A 16867-nucleotide genomic window follows, 5' to 3' on the forward strand; every position below is an offset into this window, starting at 1 on the left:
CATAAGCTTAGGGTGCGAGGGATAAGATAAAAAAGAGACCTAAGGGGCAACCTTTTCACACAGAGGGTGGTGCGTGTATGGAAGGAACTGCCAGAGGAACTGGTGGAGGCTGGTACAATTGCAACATTTAAAAGGCATTTGGATGGGTATATGAATAGGAAGGGTTAGGAGGGATATCGGCCGGGTGCTGGCAGGTGGGACTAGATTGGGTTGGGATATCTGGTCAGCATGGACGGGTTGGACCAAAGGGTCTGTTTCCATACTGTACATCTCTATGACTCAATGACTCTGAATGGGCCTGCCACGCTCGAACGGGTGTGAATCTGTGCAATCCTTTACCACAGTGGGCTATTAAGACTGACACTTTAATAATGTTCCAGGCTGAGATAGGTAGATTGTTTGTTTGGTATGGGAAGCGAGGATTATGGGGGAAAGTAGAGCTGAGGATTATCAGATCAGCCAATGTCGAAGCAGACCTGATGGGCTGAATGACCTAATTCTGCTCCTATATCGTGTGGCCTTATGGTTCCTCACCTCAGCAAACCTGATGCTACTCCTTCATGCTTTTTATTCACATTTAGACCTAATGGGGAAGGGGCAAGGGTGACAATGTCCCATCAGGGTAGCAGAGAGAAGTCTTAATCTGACTTTGTAGAACTCAGCCAAGGGCCTGCTTGCTGAAGGAGACTTGGAGGTGGGTTACCGAAACTCAGCAGACAGTGATGTACGCTGACTGTTGGTTGCAACATTACTCCCAGTTAATCTATTATTAATGCATACCATATGTTTGTTGGCATTTGCCTGAACTGAATAATACTCAGCAGCAATTACCCAAGGCTTGTTGGGTGAATAGGCCAAGCATTCCCTGTGGAATCATTACGTTTATACCCATCAGCTATCAACACCATTATTATAACATTCAAAGCTGTAAATGAGTTATGAAATAATTAGTCTAAGGTTTTAAATGATGAAGTTGGAGAAATTTTGTGTTTTCCATTGCCTGAAGGAGAGACTCATATGTGATGATTTAATTCAAAAGAAAATATTACAAATAGCATTGAAAAAAAACACTCCTAATTTCCAACTTTAATGCAACGTCTGATCAGTCATCACATTGCTATATTAACAAACATCAATGCTATTGTCCACTTCTTTATGTTGAACTGAACTAACTTTCTCGAAATGTTAGTTTACAATGGACTGATCTGCAACGCATATTCTTTACCTCTCACACTGTCAGCCTTAATTGGCTCAAATGTTCGCGTTCTCACTTCTGAGTCAGTCCAGAGACTTGAACCTTATGACACTTCAAAAGCAGTTCATTGGGGGCAAAGTGATTTTGAGATGTGCTAGCAAGTGGTGTAGAAATTTACAAATATCAATAAATAAATAGACATGTTCTTGTTCTTTTCAATTCTATTAGGCAAACACATTGGGCACTCTGCATCAAAGCGACAGAGTTATATTTTCCTTTGAATGGGAAATCATCACATATGAGTCATTCCTTCAGGCAATGGAAAATGCTAAATTTCTCCTTTTTTATCAATTAAAAGCTTAGATTAATTATTTCATAACTCATTTATGGCTTACAATTTTATACTAATGGTATTTAATAAACAGAGGCTCTCACACAATGCAATTCTGCAATGATATGGCTTGTGGGAGCAACAAATTACTCAGAGTTCCACCAATCTGTCCAGTTCATTTAAATCTGCTCTTTAGTTACTATCCTTTCACAGAAGTACTGTAGATTTGAAAAACATTTACGTAAACAAAGAAGTACAAGAAGAATGTGCAATTATATCGAATAGTCAACCTTCCATCGGCATGAATGTGCTTGGGAACTGCAATTAATGTCTTGTGTCCTCATTTCCACAATATGAAAGATAGGTTCCCAATTCAGTGTGAAATCCCATTCCAAGTCGGAGCTGGACTCTCCCATGTTTCTGTAGCATGGCCCCCTGCTAAGTCTATCAATACACCATGTATTCCCTGCATTCCCATCCGTCTTTTCTTATGTGTTGTCCCATGGTTATTTCGATCTAAGTCCCTGCAGCGTAGTTCATGGGAAGCCTCACACTCTGAAGAATTGGCATCTATATAAGACTTTCCCAAGCTCATTCCTTAAAAAGACCTGATGCTGGAAACGTTGATTCTCCTGCTCCTCGGACGCTGCCTGACAGGCTGTGCTTTTCCAGCACCAGACTCTCGAGCCCTACTTTCCCCCATGAATGTCTGGCTGAAACCAAGTGGCTCGCTGTGTGCAGGTCCCGCCTTGATGTTACTTTGTAAAGTACAAGCCACACCAATATCTGAGTTGTTAGCTACAAGGGTGAGACAAGCCACGGCTGGTCAGGTGGTGGTTCTTGGGTGTCTGGAAAGAGAAAGACACAAGGAAGGGTAAGGTTGTGGTGAAGAGAGCAGGGAAAAGGAAAAGGCGCATGGAGACACCATCTGCAATGTAGGCATCAGGAGAGATTGTGGAACGAGAGAGGATAGGTTGTGAGCAGTTGCATTATACCTGTCATCTTGTACCTTTATCGTCCTGCTCCTGACCGTGTTCTGACAATTCCAACAGTGACCAACAGTGTCCCTTCCATTGGGAGTAAAGATGTTAGCCCTGGCAATTAGAGGCATCTCCTTGCATTCAGGAGAGGGGGTGGCGATGCGTGCCAACCAGTGTGATACCAAAGTGATTGGGTGATTTGCCTGTCACAATTGAATAGTTGCCAGAGTGTGTAGGATATGAGATGTGGATGTGAGAATTGCGACTAAGTCTGCAAGGTGAGTATGTTCAAGATTGAGATGGATTGAATTTTGTGCACCAAAGCATAGAGTTAAAAGATAAGAGAATGAGGTATGGGAAACAAGAAAGTGGTGTTGATAATGATGTTCAGTCATGACCATATTAAATGTTGGTTGAACCAGGCCTCATGAGCCATACAAATTACCCTTGCTAGTATTGCTTATGTTCCTATGCTCTTAATATCAATAGAAAATTATGTATTTATACATCACCCTTACCACTTTGCAGTCAGAGCAGAAAATGATGGAAGCACTCTTGATTTGCCACATCAATAGTTGATAGAACCATGGTGACCATCAGATCCTGTAAGGCCTCAGGAAGAGACTGGAAGCCATGGTGTGTTGCGATCTCTGATGTCTGGCATCCAAAGATCTGAAACAATGAAGACTTTATATCAGGCAATTTTGCAAAGTCTTCTTGCAAACCGCCAGCTTCATTCCAAAGACATTCTGCCACTCACAATCATATCCTTCTATCCAATATCTTGAGGTCCCATTGGTTCTGTTCCAATTGTAGACTCCCCACAGTGTGGAAACAGGCCCTTCAGCCCAACAAGTTTACACTGACGCTCCAAAGAGTAACCCACCCAGACCCATTCCCCCTACCCTATATTTATCCCTGACTCATGCACCTAACTTTTACACTATGGGCAATTTAGTATGGCCAATCCATCTACTCTGCACATCTGTGGGAGGAAACTAGAGCACCCGGAGGAAACCCTCGCAGACATGGAGAGAATGTGCAAACTCCACACTGACAGTCACCTGAGGCTGGAATTGAACCCAGGTCCCTGTTGCTGTAAGGCAGCAGTGCTAACCACTGAGCCACCGTGCTGCCCCAAATTATGTTTAGCCCACACTGGCCAATTTTGGATATATGCTAAAGAGATGGATGGGACATTTGAGGGCAAATGGGCATGTCCAAAACGGGTATAGATCAAGCTTATACCATGCTTGGACAAACTCCCCATACCCCAGCCCTCAGCCTCATCAAACTATTGCCCATATGAGGTAGGCTGACTCAAACACCATAGAACAAATATTGCTAGAACATTCTCGGAAACTATGATGTGAAACATTTGTATTTTACCAAGCTTACTTAAACCCATATGTCACCAATTCTGTGTCACCAATGGAGCACGAGAATGGAGGTTTGTGCTGATGACCTTATGGCTGGGGTTGTGGTATCAGCTAACATGTGCAATATTAGGTTGAAAAAAGTCTTCATAAAATCAGTCACGGAGATAGCCTTAGCACCTAACACGATGTTGAAGATGGGAAAAATGTGTAATTCACTCCCTGTGCCCCAGAATTATTCCTGGTTGTCTTTGAAACCCAACAGGCTCTGAAAATTCTTCATCTTGTTCTTGAGTTGTCACTGTTCAAGTGAGAACAAGCCTTTGGCTTGTAGGGGGTAGTGTAATTTTTAAACGGTTAGCTGCCTTTTAGTCTTTTCTACCTCATAGTAAACACAAGCAGACACTCAACTGTTGCCGGACCTCCCCCACGTTTATATGAATGAAACAGTTGTAACAGCTTTCCTCGATAGTTGAGAGACCGCCCTTAACCACAGTTGTACAACATCATCCATATAAGGGAAGAATGGGAAGCTCAAACACTGATTGGCCAAGTGAATGATAAAAGAATCGCAGGCACCAGAACCCAAATAAGGAAAACAGTGGGGAATCCGAGCACTCGTTGGTCAAGGCAGCAGTAGTAAACCCAGCCCACATATACATGTATATAATGTGTGGAGATTACTATGCTTGTGTGTGTGTACCTTTGGGAACAGCACCCGACTTTGCAAAGTTGAATGAAAAAGTTTTGGACTGACTCCTCCGTGTCTTTGTTCCTGGGAAGGGAAATAAAAAGTGCCGTAGATGGGGCTGGATAGCCACTTATCTCGCACAGGCTTAATGGCAGTCATCTCATCAGTAACTTCAGTGTTCAAACCCCACTCCATACATTTACCTTTACACCTGAAATACTGCACATAGCTTTAGGTGCTCACATCTAGGGAGGGATACACTTGCCTTGAAGGAAATCCAGTGAAGATTTACTAATGAGATGAGACAGTGTGCCTGTGATCAGAGGTTGACTCAATATTCTTTGGAATTTTGAAGAGTGAGGAGGGTATTGAAGAATATAAGATTGTGAAAGTGTAAATACTGATACTGATTGGGAAATCTAGGACATGGAGCTGCTGTCCCAGGAAAAGGGGCCAATCTTTTATAATGGAGGAAAACGTACTTCAATCAAAACATTGTAAAGCTTTGGAATTCTATATTGCAGCAGGCTGTGAAAGCACCGTAAGTGAATATTTTTAGTCTCTCAGGCAATCAAGGGAATGGGCAGGAAAATGAAGCTGAATCCCACAACTGTATTGAATGGAGGAGCTGGATCAAAAGGCCATGGGATCTATCTGTGTAAATTGTGGGAGCCGAGAAAGTCCTCCCATTGCTTATCAATAGGGACTGTGACAACACTATGGCTTTAAGAGAGATTTTGAGCTATGGGTGAAAAGCGATCTGTTCCAAGCCAATAAAGGAAACAGCATGTGAGGCCTTGAGTTCTTCTTTACCGTTGGAACAATAGAAGCAGCCTGAAAGGGTGAGGTCAGGCTCCCACAGAACTAGGGTTCTAAATTAGCTTTCAGTAATTGATGGGGCTTTGAAGCGGCCTTACATCTCTCCCTGCTAAAGGAAAATGCTTAAGTCTCTCTCTCTTTCTTTCTCTCTCTCTCACTCACTCACTCTGCCAGAATCTTTTCTTGGTGTTCTTTCCTCCTGGATTGGAGAAACCTTGCACATGAGACAATCTGTTTCACTGAATTTGCTTTTGCCAGGGATGTGTTTATGAGATATTACTATACTGGGACAGTTTTTATTAAGTCATTAAATAATCTATTATTCTAAGTTTTCCAATACAGTTAAAACTAATTCATTTTTTCTTTCTTGTATTTTAACTGTTGAGCAAGAATAAAGTGTGTTTTGCTTAGAGCCGAGTAGCGTAACCAATCGAATTACATCTGAAACACAACACCTTTGTCTTTAAATAAGAAAAAAGTTAGGTTGCAGGATATCTCCTTGATATATTTGAGGGGGGTTTGGTCTAGTCCATAACAGGACAAAGATGGTTACTGCCAGAATATCCTTCCAGTAGATACACCCTGGGCTGTGAACATGGGTGGGAACTCACAAATTAGGAACAGGATTAAGCCTTTTGGCCCCTCCAATCTGCTCACCCCCCCAACCTGATAAGATCATGGCTGATTTGCTCATTGCATTACACTATTTACTTGTCTACTCACTTGGTCAGTCAACATTCTGTCTAACTCAGCCTGACAAACATTCAAAGATCCCACCTCCACTGCTCTCTGGGGAAGAGAATTTCACTGACTAAGGGTGCTCTGAGACAAGAAAGCCCTTCTTATCTCTGCCTTAAGAAGAAGGCCCCTTAGTTCCCATCTTTTTCACACCAGGAAGCATCCTTCTAGCATCGATCTCGTTAAGATCCCCCAGGATTTTATACATTTCCAGATTTGGAAGAACTAGAGAATGGAAATTTTGTCTTGATACCATGGCCGCTTGTAACTGAATTACCTCAGATCCCGCATGCTCGTGACAGGGAATTAACTTAGTTGGCCCTTGGAGGTTTTTTGTTCACTAAGATTAAAGAACATTCTCCAACACAATGTTTTCATTACACTCGACACTTGATGTTTGATGCGTTGCACGCTCAAGGTCAAAAATGTAGCTGTTTAAGTTTCACATGATCTGCACCATAAATGCTTACACTGGTCTTTTGCTTTGGGCTGAGTTGCCCAATTGAAATTCAAATCTTTAGTTTACAGTTTCACTTCCAGTGAAAATACATTCGCACAATCTGAAAGGAAAAATCTAACAATGTAGTAGAAGGATTTTCATTCTTTTCAGTCAAAAGTACTCCCTAACATATCTGCAAGAGGTAACCTGGTACAACTTTATTCATACTATTGACAATGACCTGTTTAACGAAAGGCAAACATTCTTACTAAGTGCCCAGTCCACCACATTGAGTAATTATATTTAAAATTGTGAAAAATACTGCTATCTCCTGCCTGTACATGTAGCAATTCACCTTAAAGAGTAACCTGCTTTCAAATGTCGGAGCTGCTGATGCACCAAGTAACCTGCATTCGTTCAGGTCACCTCTAGGAGGCGCAATGCAAGGTTGGAGCCTGTTGAACATAAATGCTGCAGTTCTGTTTGTGAACTGACTGGGGATTGATGCCTCTTAAACCTCACCTAAAATTTCCCTTCACATTTCCGTTCAGAGTAGTAAATGTATCGTCATCTCGACTGGTTCATAATTAAGTCTAGATTCCCACCAAGTTTCAAAGATATTGTTGAGAACTGATTACTTGTCACACCAGATGACAAAGCAAATTCCTAAAGCTGACTGGTTAGCCTGGTGCTGTATTTCTGCATTGCATGCTTCATTCTGATATTGCAAAGATTGGTGACAGATTGATTAGTGCTTTATGGTCTTAAAGATACTTGCAGTCAACTACAGAAATAAACCCATGTTATCCATCTGTGCAAGACTAGATTGGGGCTATGAGAATATTGTAAAACAGAAATGGGAATTTATATCATGGGAACTTTGATAAATAAGCTTTTTAAATAATTATTTCACAATTATTGTCTATCCCTAAATCCCTTGCTAAGGTAGTGCTGAGCTTCTTCTTGAGCTGCCATATTCCATATGGTATAGCTACTCTCAATACTCTTGAAGAAGGCAGTTCCAGGATTTTGACCTTGTCACACTGAGGGAATGATGATAGGGCTCTTAGTTTGGAGGGCAATATGCAGGTCATGGAATGATAGAGCTGTACAGCAGAGAAACAGACGCTTCAGTCCAATTTGTCCATGCCGAACAGGAATCCTAAATTAATCTAGTCCCATTGGCCAGCTTTTGGCCCAAATCCCTCTAAACTATTCATATTCATATACCCATCCCGAAGCCTTTGAAATGTTGTAATTGTACCAGCCTCTACCACCTCTTCTGGCAGCTCAGTCCATACACGTACCACCCTCTGTGTGAAAAAGTTGCACCTCAGGTTCTTTTTAAATCTTTCCCCTTCACCTTAAACCCATGTCCTCTAGTTTTGGACTCACTTACAGTGGGAAAAAGATGCTGTCCATGCCCCTCATGATTTTATAAATCTCTCTGGGCAGAGCAGGTAACGGCTGTCTGATGGTGTTTTTTTTTAAGTCACGGTATAGTCCAGTTATTGTTTTTTTTAACAGCTAAAATTTAAAGTTTTTTTTAAGCACCTAGCGGACCCGGAAGCTGGTGTTGCGCTAGCTTACCTGGGAAGGTTTTTTTCTTATAAAAGCGCGCAGGCGAGGAACCCGAGGCACTACAGGTATGGAGCCTCCCACCCACCCTCCTCCTCTAAGCTAATAATACGACCCGTTGTGAGAAGCAGGTAAGTGCTGCATTTTGCTTGTTTGTTTCTTTAGATCTAGTTTTTAAAGTTTACCTTTTAGAGGGATGGCAGCGAAGGCAGTGCAATGTTCCTCTTGCAACATGTATGAGGTGAGGGAAGCCATTAGCGTCCCTCCTGATTACACTTGCAAGAAGTGCACCCATCTCCAGCTCCTCCAAGACCGTGTTAGGGAACTGGAGCTGGAGTTGGATGAACTGCGGATCATTCGGGAGGCAGAGGTGGTCATAGATCAGAGCTTTAGGGAAGTAGTTACTCCGAAAGTTATAGAGAGATGGGTGACAGTGAGGGGGAGTGGGAGGAAGCAGCCAGTGCAGGGACCCCCTGCGGTCATTCCCCTCAAGAACAAGTATACCGTTTTGGATACTTGTGGGGGGGATGACTTACCAGGGGTAAGCAACGAGGTTCAGGCCTCTGGCACGGAGCCTGTCCCCGTTGCTCAGAAGGGAAGGGTGGAGAAAGGTAGAGCGATAGTTATTGGGGACTCAGTAGTTCGGGGCACAGATAGGCGGTTTTGCAGGGGCGACAGAGACTCACGATTGGTATGTTGCCTCCCAGGTGCAAGGGTATGTGATGTCTCTGATCGTGTTTTCCGGGTCCTTAAGGGGGAGGGGGAGCAGCCCCAGATCATGGTCCATGTTGGCACCAACGACATAGGTAGGGAGAGGGGTGAGGATGTTAGGCAGGCTTTCAGGGAGCTAGGTTGGAAGCTCAGAGCTAGAACGAACAGAGTTGTTGTCTCTGGTCTGTTACCCGTGCCACGTGATAGAGAGTCGAGGAATAGGGAGAGAGAACAGTTAAATGCGTGGCTACAGGAATGGTGCAGGAGGGAGGGATTCCGGTTTCTGGACAACTGGGGTTCTTTCTGGGGAAGGTGGGACCTCTATAAACAGGATGGTCTTCACCTGAACCTGAGGGGCACCAGTATCCTTGGGGGGAGGTTTGCTAGTGCTCTTTGGGAGGGTTTAAACTAACTCTGCAGGGGCATGGGAACCTGGAGTGTAGCTTTAGGGTACAGGACCTTGAGTGTAGGGAGGTTAGGAACAAGGCATCGATCTCGAAGGAGGGTGCCTGTAAACAGGAAGGTGGCTTGAAGTGTGTATACTTCAATGCCAGAAGTATAAGAAATAAGGTAGGTGAGCTTGCAGCATGGGTTGGTACCTGGGACTTCGATGTTGTGGCCATTACAGAGACGTGGGTAGAACAGGGACAGGAATGGCTGTTGCAGGTTCCAGGGTTTAAATGTTTTAGTAGGGTCAGAGGTGGAGGTAAAAGAGGGGGAGGTGTGGCATTGCTTGTCAAGGATAGTATTACAGCGGTGGAAAGGATGATGGAGGAAGACTCGCCATCTGAGGTAGTTTGGGCAGAGGTTAGAAATAGGAAAGGTGAGGTCACCCTGTTAGGAGTTTTCTACAGGCCTCCTAATAGTCCGAGAGAAGTAGAGGAAAGTATTGCGAGGATGATTCAGGAGAAGAGTGAAAGTAGCAGGGTGGTTGTTATGGGGGACTTTAACTTCCTAGATATTGACTGGGAAAGCGATAGCTCGAGTTCGTTAGATGGGTTGGTGTTTGTCCAATGTGTGCAGGAGGGTTTCCTGACACAATATGTAGACAAGGTAAAAACAATGACTGCAGATGCTGAAAACCAAATACTGGATTAGTGGTGCTGGAAGAGCACAGCAGTTCAGGCAGCATCCAACGAGCAGCGAAATCGACATTTCGGGCAAAAGCCCTTCATGGCCAACAAGAGGTGAGGCCATACTGGATTTGGTTCTGGGTAACGAACCAGGCCGGGTGTTAGACTTGGAGGTAGGTGAGCACTTCGGGGGCAGTGACCACAACTCGGTGACTTTTACTCTGGTGATGGAGAGGGATAAGTGTGCACTGCAGGGCAACAGTTATAGCTGGGGGCAGGGAAATTATGATGCGGTGAGGCATGACTTAGGATGCGTGGATTGGAAAAATAGGCTTCAAGGGAAGAACACAAATGATATGTGGAGATTGTTCAAGGAACAGCTAATGGGTGTCCTTGATAAGTATGTACCAGTCAGGCAGGGAGTAAAGGGTCTTGTGAGGGAGCCGTGGTTTAATAAGGAATTGGAATCCCTTGTGAAAGGGAAGAGGGCGGCCTATGTAAAGATGAGGCATGAAGGTTCAGTTGGGGCGATTGAGAGTTATAAGGCAGCCAGGAAGGATCTAAAGAGAGAGCTAAGAGCAGCGAGAAGGGGACATGAAAAGTCCTTAGTTGGTAGGATTAGGGAAAACCCTAAGGCTTTCTATAGGTATGTCAGGAATAAAAGGATGACTAGGGTAGGTATCGGTCCAGTCAAGGATAGTAGTGGGAAGTTGTGTGTGGAGGCGGAGGAGATTGGTGAGACACTAAATCAATACTTTTCGTCAGTATTCACTCAGGAACAGGACACTGTTGCTGATGTGAATATTGAGTCACAAGTTATTAGAATGGATGGCCTTGAGGTACGTAGGGAAGAGGTCCAGGGAATACTGGAAAGGATGAAAATAGATAAGTCCCCTGGGCCTGATGGCATTTATCCTAGGATCCTCTGGGAAGCTAGGGAGGAGATAGCGGAGCCATTGGCCTTGATTTTTATGTCGTCGTTGTCTACGGGAATAGTGCCAGAAGACTGGAGGATAGCGAATGTGGTTCCCTTGTTCAAGAAGGGGAGCAGGGATAGCCCGAGTAACTATAGGCCGGTGAGTCTCACTTCTATTGTGGGCAAAGTCTTAGAGAGAATTGTAAGGGATAGGATTTATGAACATCTGGATAGGAATAATGTGATCAAGGATAGTCAGCATGGTTTTGTGAAGGGCAGGTCGTGCCTCACAAACCTTATTGAATTCTTTGAGAAGGTGACCAAGGAACTGGACGAGGGTAAAGCAGTAGATGTGGTGTATATGGATTTTAGCAAGGCATTCGATAAGGTACCCCATGGTAGGCTAATGCAAAAACTACGGAGGTATGGCATTGAGGGTGCATTAGAGGTTTGGATTAGGAATTGGCTGGCTGGAAGGATACAGAGGGTAGTAGTTGATGGTATAGGTTCATCTTGGAACGCAGTTACTAGCTGTGTTCCACAAGGATCTGTTTTGGGACCATTGCTGTTTGTCATTTTTATAAATGACCTGGAGGAGGGGCTTGAAGGCTGGGTGAGCAAGTTTGCGGATGACACGAAAGTCGGTGGAGTTGTGGACAGCGAAGAAGGATGTGGCAGGTTACAGCGGGATATAGATAAGTTGCAGAGCTGGGCAGAAAGGTGGCAAATGGAATTCAATGTAGCTAAGTGTGAAGTCATTCACTTTGGTAGGAGTAACAAGAAGATGGATTACTGGGCTCATGGTAGACTACATGGTAGTGTCGATGAGCAGAGGGATCTTGGTGTCCATGTACACAGATCTCTGAAAGTTGCCACCCAGGTAAATAGTGCTGTGAAGAAGGCATATGGTGTACTGGGCTTTATTGGTAGAGGAATTGAGTTCCGGAGTCCTGAGGTCATGTTGCAGTTGTATAAGACTCTGGTGCGGCTGCATCTGGAGTATTGTGTGCAGTTTTGGTCGCCATACTATAGGAAGGATGTGGAGGCATTGGAACGAGTGCAGAGGAGGTTTACCAGGATGTTGCCTGGTATGGTAGGAAGATCGTATGAGGAAAGGCTGAGGCACTTGGGGCTGTTCTCATTGGAGAAAAGAAGGTTTAGGGAAGATTTGATAGAGGTGTACAAGATGATTAGGGGTTTAGATAGGGTTGACAGTGAGAACCTTTTTCCGCTAATGAAGTCAGCTGTTACTAGGGGACACAGCTTTAAATTAAGGGATGGTAGGTGTAGGACAGATGTTAGGGGTAGATTTTTTACTCAGCGGGTTGTGAGTTCATGGAATGCCCTGCCAGTAGCAGTGGTGGACTCTCCCTCTTTATGGGCATTTAAGCGGGCATTGGATAGGCATATGGAGGTTATTAGGCTAGTGTAGGTTAGGTAGGCTTCGGTCAGCGCAACATCGAGGGCCGAAGGGCCTGTACTGCGCTGTATTTTTCTATGTTCTGTGTTCTATAAGGTCATCCCTCAGCCTCCGACGCTCCAGGGAAAACAACCCAGACTATTCAGCCTCTCCCTAGAACTCAAACTCTCCAACCCTGGCAACATCCTTATAAATCTTTTCTGAACCACTTCAAGTTTCGCAACATCTTTCCTACAGCAGGGAGACCAGAATTGCACGCAATATTCCAAAAGTGGCCTAACCAATGTCCTGTACAGCTGCAACATGACCTCCCAACTCCTGTACTCAATACTCTGACCAATAAAGGAAAGTATACCAAATGCCTTCTTCACTATCTTATCTATATACGACTCCATTTTCAAGGAGCTATAAACTGCAGTCCAAGATCTGTTTGTTCAGCAACACTCCCCGGGACTTTACCATTAACTGTATAAGTCCTGATCTGATTTGTCTTGCCAAAATGTCTCACATTTATCTAAATTAAACTCCATCTACCTCTCCTCAGCACCTTGGCCCATCTGATCATTGAACTCTGAAGTAACCTTTTTCACTGTCCACTATAGCTCCAATTTTGGTGTTATCTTCAAACTTACTAACTATACCTCGTTTGTTCCCATCCAAATCATTTATATAAATGATGAAAAGCAGTGGACCTAGTAATGATCCTTGCAATACACCACTGGTTATAGGCCTCTAGTTCACTGGCATTTGTGGTATATCAGTCTGACAGGGTTAATATTGAGAATACAAAAGTGCTACTAGCTATAATATGTTATATGGACTTGTAGGGTGAATAGTTTAGCAAGGTGTGAGGTCTAAAGTTTTGATCCTCTTCAAAGTCTTTGCAATAATCTAATTTTATCAATGTAACCTGTAACGAGTTGTTGACTTGCAATAAACTATATTTTGTTAACTACAGAGACTCTTCTTGTTAGACAATGAAGTCATTACCTTCTTCCACAGTGGACCAAGCAGATCATAGAGCCAAAGAGGTGTACAGCATGGAATCAGACCCTTCGGTCCAACATGTCCATGCCGACCAGATATCTTAAAATAACCTAGTCCTGTTTGCCAGCATTTGGCCCAGGTCCCTCTAAGTACTTCCATCCTGTAGTTTCTCACAATTGAAGACAATGATGATGACAACCTTCAATATGAGTCTCGGTGTGGAGGTGCCAGTGTTGGACTGGGGTGGAGAAAGTCAGAAGTCACATGACACCAGGTTATCATCTAATGGGTTTTTTTGAAGATGCAAGCTTTCAGAGCACTGCTCCTTCATCAGGTAGTTGCCTGTAACCTGGTGTCGTGTGACTTCTGACTTCAATATGAGTAGCAGTGCACATAATGCAGCAAGCTGGCACACCCAGACAACAGTGTCACCATGCATCTCCAACCCTTGCCTTTCCAGGTGGGAGAGTTAGCTGGTTTGGAAGGTCCTTTCAAAGGAGTCTGGATGTGTTGGTGCAGTGCAATTTGTAGATGGTGCACACTGGTGCCATTGTGCGTCAATGGTGGAGGAAGTGAATGTGGATTGTGGTGGATGGGGCGCCAATCAAATGGGTTGCTTTGAACTGGTTGGTGGCCGCTGGGGCGGAGGTGAAGCTGGGTTCCCCTCAGCTTCTGCATCATTGAGACTGTCCTAGCACCCCCATCGCTACTGCGGTGGGGGCTAGTTTAGATTCCCAGCCGCCTGGTCCATGGCTCACGGTGGAAAACTTAACAGCAAGTACTGGAAAACGGAACACCTTTTCTTTTTTATTTAGTTTTCTGCCTTCATAATCTATGTTTTGGTTTACTTTTCAGTATTTTTAAGATGGTGTCGGAGATTGGCGACATTATACATCGCTTTCCATTGTATTTTGCAACAAGATACATATGACAATAAATAAATAAATAAATAAAATCATTATTGGAGTTGCACTCATCAAGTCAAGTCGGAAACATTCCACCATACTCCTGTCTTGTAGATTATTGATTATGTTATTTTTCTTTAAACATGACAATGCACAGACATAGAATTTTGCAAAATAAAACTCCTTCTGGGTGCAGTAAATTTAAATAAATCATTTTGCCCAGAAAGATTGCAAATTATGAGCTTTTTCAATGCATGCATGCTCAGACAAGTCAGGGAGCAAGATCCTGTAAAATTGCACTTAGCAGCAAATAAATGTGTAGAAAACAATTTTTCCCTTCAGTGCAATGATAAGCCTCAATTTACATAATGACTTGATCAAATGTGTCTGTGCCTGTATATGGCATTTTCAAAGGCAGTGTTTTTTTTAGGTCTGACAGGAGAACTGACAGGAGTCCAGCTAATAGCAATGTGTTTTCAATTAATGATGATAAAATGTACAGCCTGTGTTGTCCCAAATCTCAGTAAGCAGCTGAAGATCTGTTTCCAAGTTCATTCGATTGAGCTGATGGACAGAGAGTAACAATCCAGGGACCTGCTGTGACTACCCCTCCCCAAGCATTGATGCGCCCGACTCATCCCAGGGAGCCCCCATTCTACCAGTCACCCTTGGGAAGTGCCTATATGTCCTTAATTTGTATGCCACTGTTGCGAGGTTAGTCCCTGTTTCCCTCACTAGGGTTTATGAAGTACGTGTCAGGCTGTGTCTGTCCTGACTCCAAACCACAGCACTGTGGGCTAGGTAGGTGCAGGAGGTGACTTGGAATGTGGATAAGCAACCCATCCTGTGGAGGGCTGGGAAAGGAGCACAGGCAAAATTGGAGATGGTAGCAATTTTAAACGGCAAGGATGAAAAAGAAACGGCTCAGTGGTTAGCACTGCTACCTCACAGCACCAAGGCCCTGGGCTCAATTCCAGTCTCAGGTGACTGTCTGTGTGGAGTTTGCACATTCTCCCTGTGTCTGCGTGGGTTTCCTCCGGGTGCTCCGGTTTCCTCCCACAGTCTAAAAATGTGCAGATTAGGTGAATTGGCCGTGCTAAATTGCCCATAATATTCAAGGATGTGTAGGTTAGGTGCATTAGTTGGCATAAATGTAGGGGAATGGGTCTGGGTGGGTTTCTTTTTGGGGGGTTGGTGTGGACTTGTTGGGCTGAAGGGCCTGTTTCTGCACTGTAGGGATTCTATGAAGCGTTTAGAGGTTAACAGAAAGAAGGAAGTATGGGCATAGTTTGGAAGATGAAATGGCAGGAAACACAACGTGTGTCAGGAAATACCCTGAGGAAGTTATGTGTCTGCATAAGCAGAGCACTCTCTCTGGGTGACTATACATATATGACAGGTAACGAGTGTAAACAAACATTCTCAGGTCGATTGGAGCTGTGGAATGAGCAACATTGAAGAGAAATGGGTGTAATGACAGACAGCAGCCAAATCCCTTACTTGGAAACAAGGATCTTAAATGTAATGGTTAGAAAGGTGCTGTTGTCATAGTAACCCAGAACCACAGGCCAATGATGGAGGGACAAGGGTTTGAAGCCACCATAGCAGGGGGTGAACTTGAATTCAATAAACATCTGACTTTTTCTTAAAGGAGAAATAAATACATATTTTAGTTTAACAGTGACCATTGAAGATTGGATGGCGTGGTAGCTCAGTGGTTTGCACTGCTGCCTCACAGCGCCAGGGACCTGGGTTTGATTCCACCCTCGGGCCACTGTCTGTGTGGTGCTTGCATGTTCTCCCTGTGTCTGCGTGGATTTCCTCCCACAGTCCAAACATGTGCAGGTCAGGTGAAGTGGCCATGCTAAATTGTCCATAGTGTTAGGTGCATTAGTCAGAGGGAAATGGGTCTGGGTGGGTGACTCTTCGGAGTGTCGGTGTGGACTGGTTAGGCTGAAGGGCCTGTTCCTACATTCTAGGGAATCTAATCTCATTGTTGTTGAAGGAAAAACCCATCTTGTTCACTAATGTCCTTCAAGGAAGGAAGCTGCCATCCTTATCTGGTCTGGCCTACATGTGACTCCAGCCCCACAACAATGTGGTTGACTCTTAACCACCACTGATATGGCCTAGAGAACACAGAATCCCTACAGTGAGAAAGCAGGCCATTCAGCCCACATCAACACTCTAAAGAGCACCACCCAGACACAATATTCTACCCTTGCATTTCCCATGGCCAATCCACCTAACCTGCACAGCTTTGGACTGTGAGAGGAAAGTGGACCACACCCACGCTGACATGGGGAGAATGTGAAAAGTCCACACAGAGAGTCGTATGAGGATGGAGTTGAACCTGGGTTCCTGGCACCGTGAGGCAGCAGTGCTGACCACTGAGTCACCATGCTGTCCAGAGGAGTGCATCAGTTCCAGAGAACAAATGCTAGCCTTTGTACCATCACTCATTCTGGTGGGGGTGGCGATTTGCCCAAACTGTGCTGAAAGCCACATTATTCTCCATCAGATTAAAGTACAAAGCACATGATAATCCGATCGCTCACGTTTGGCAATCAGAAAAAAAAATCAAACACATTGGAGAGGCAGATGGTCAGTGAGATTCAGTCTGGGAAAACTGTCATCCTTTTGAAGTAAAGCAGTAATGCAGATCATTCACTGGCTGATATTTTACAACACAATGTCGTACAACTCTA

At 44.2% G+C, this 16867-nt stretch overlaps 1 long non-coding RNA gene across 1 annotated transcript in view; it reads right to left on the reverse strand.

Moving 5' to 3' along the window:
* Positions 1-1571: 1571 nt before the first annotated feature.
* LOC140485992 (uncharacterized) overlaps positions 1572-16867 on the reverse strand; it is a 29856-nt gene continuing 14560 nt past the window's right edge. The window contains exons 3-4 of the long non-coding RNA XR_011962492.1: positions 3025-3178; positions 1572-2374 (exon numbers count right to left, since the gene is read on the reverse strand). This is a non-coding gene — a long non-coding RNA (uncharacterized lncRNA). The remainder of the gene's footprint in view (positions 2375-3024; positions 3179-16867) is intronic.

This window comes from Chiloscyllium punctatum, chromosome 15 (assembly GCF_047496795.1).
Source record: "Chiloscyllium punctatum isolate Juve2018m chromosome 15, sChiPun1.3, whole genome shotgun sequence".
Lineage (NCBI taxonomy): Eukaryota > Metazoa > Chordata > Chondrichthyes > Orectolobiformes > Hemiscylliidae > Chiloscyllium > Chiloscyllium punctatum.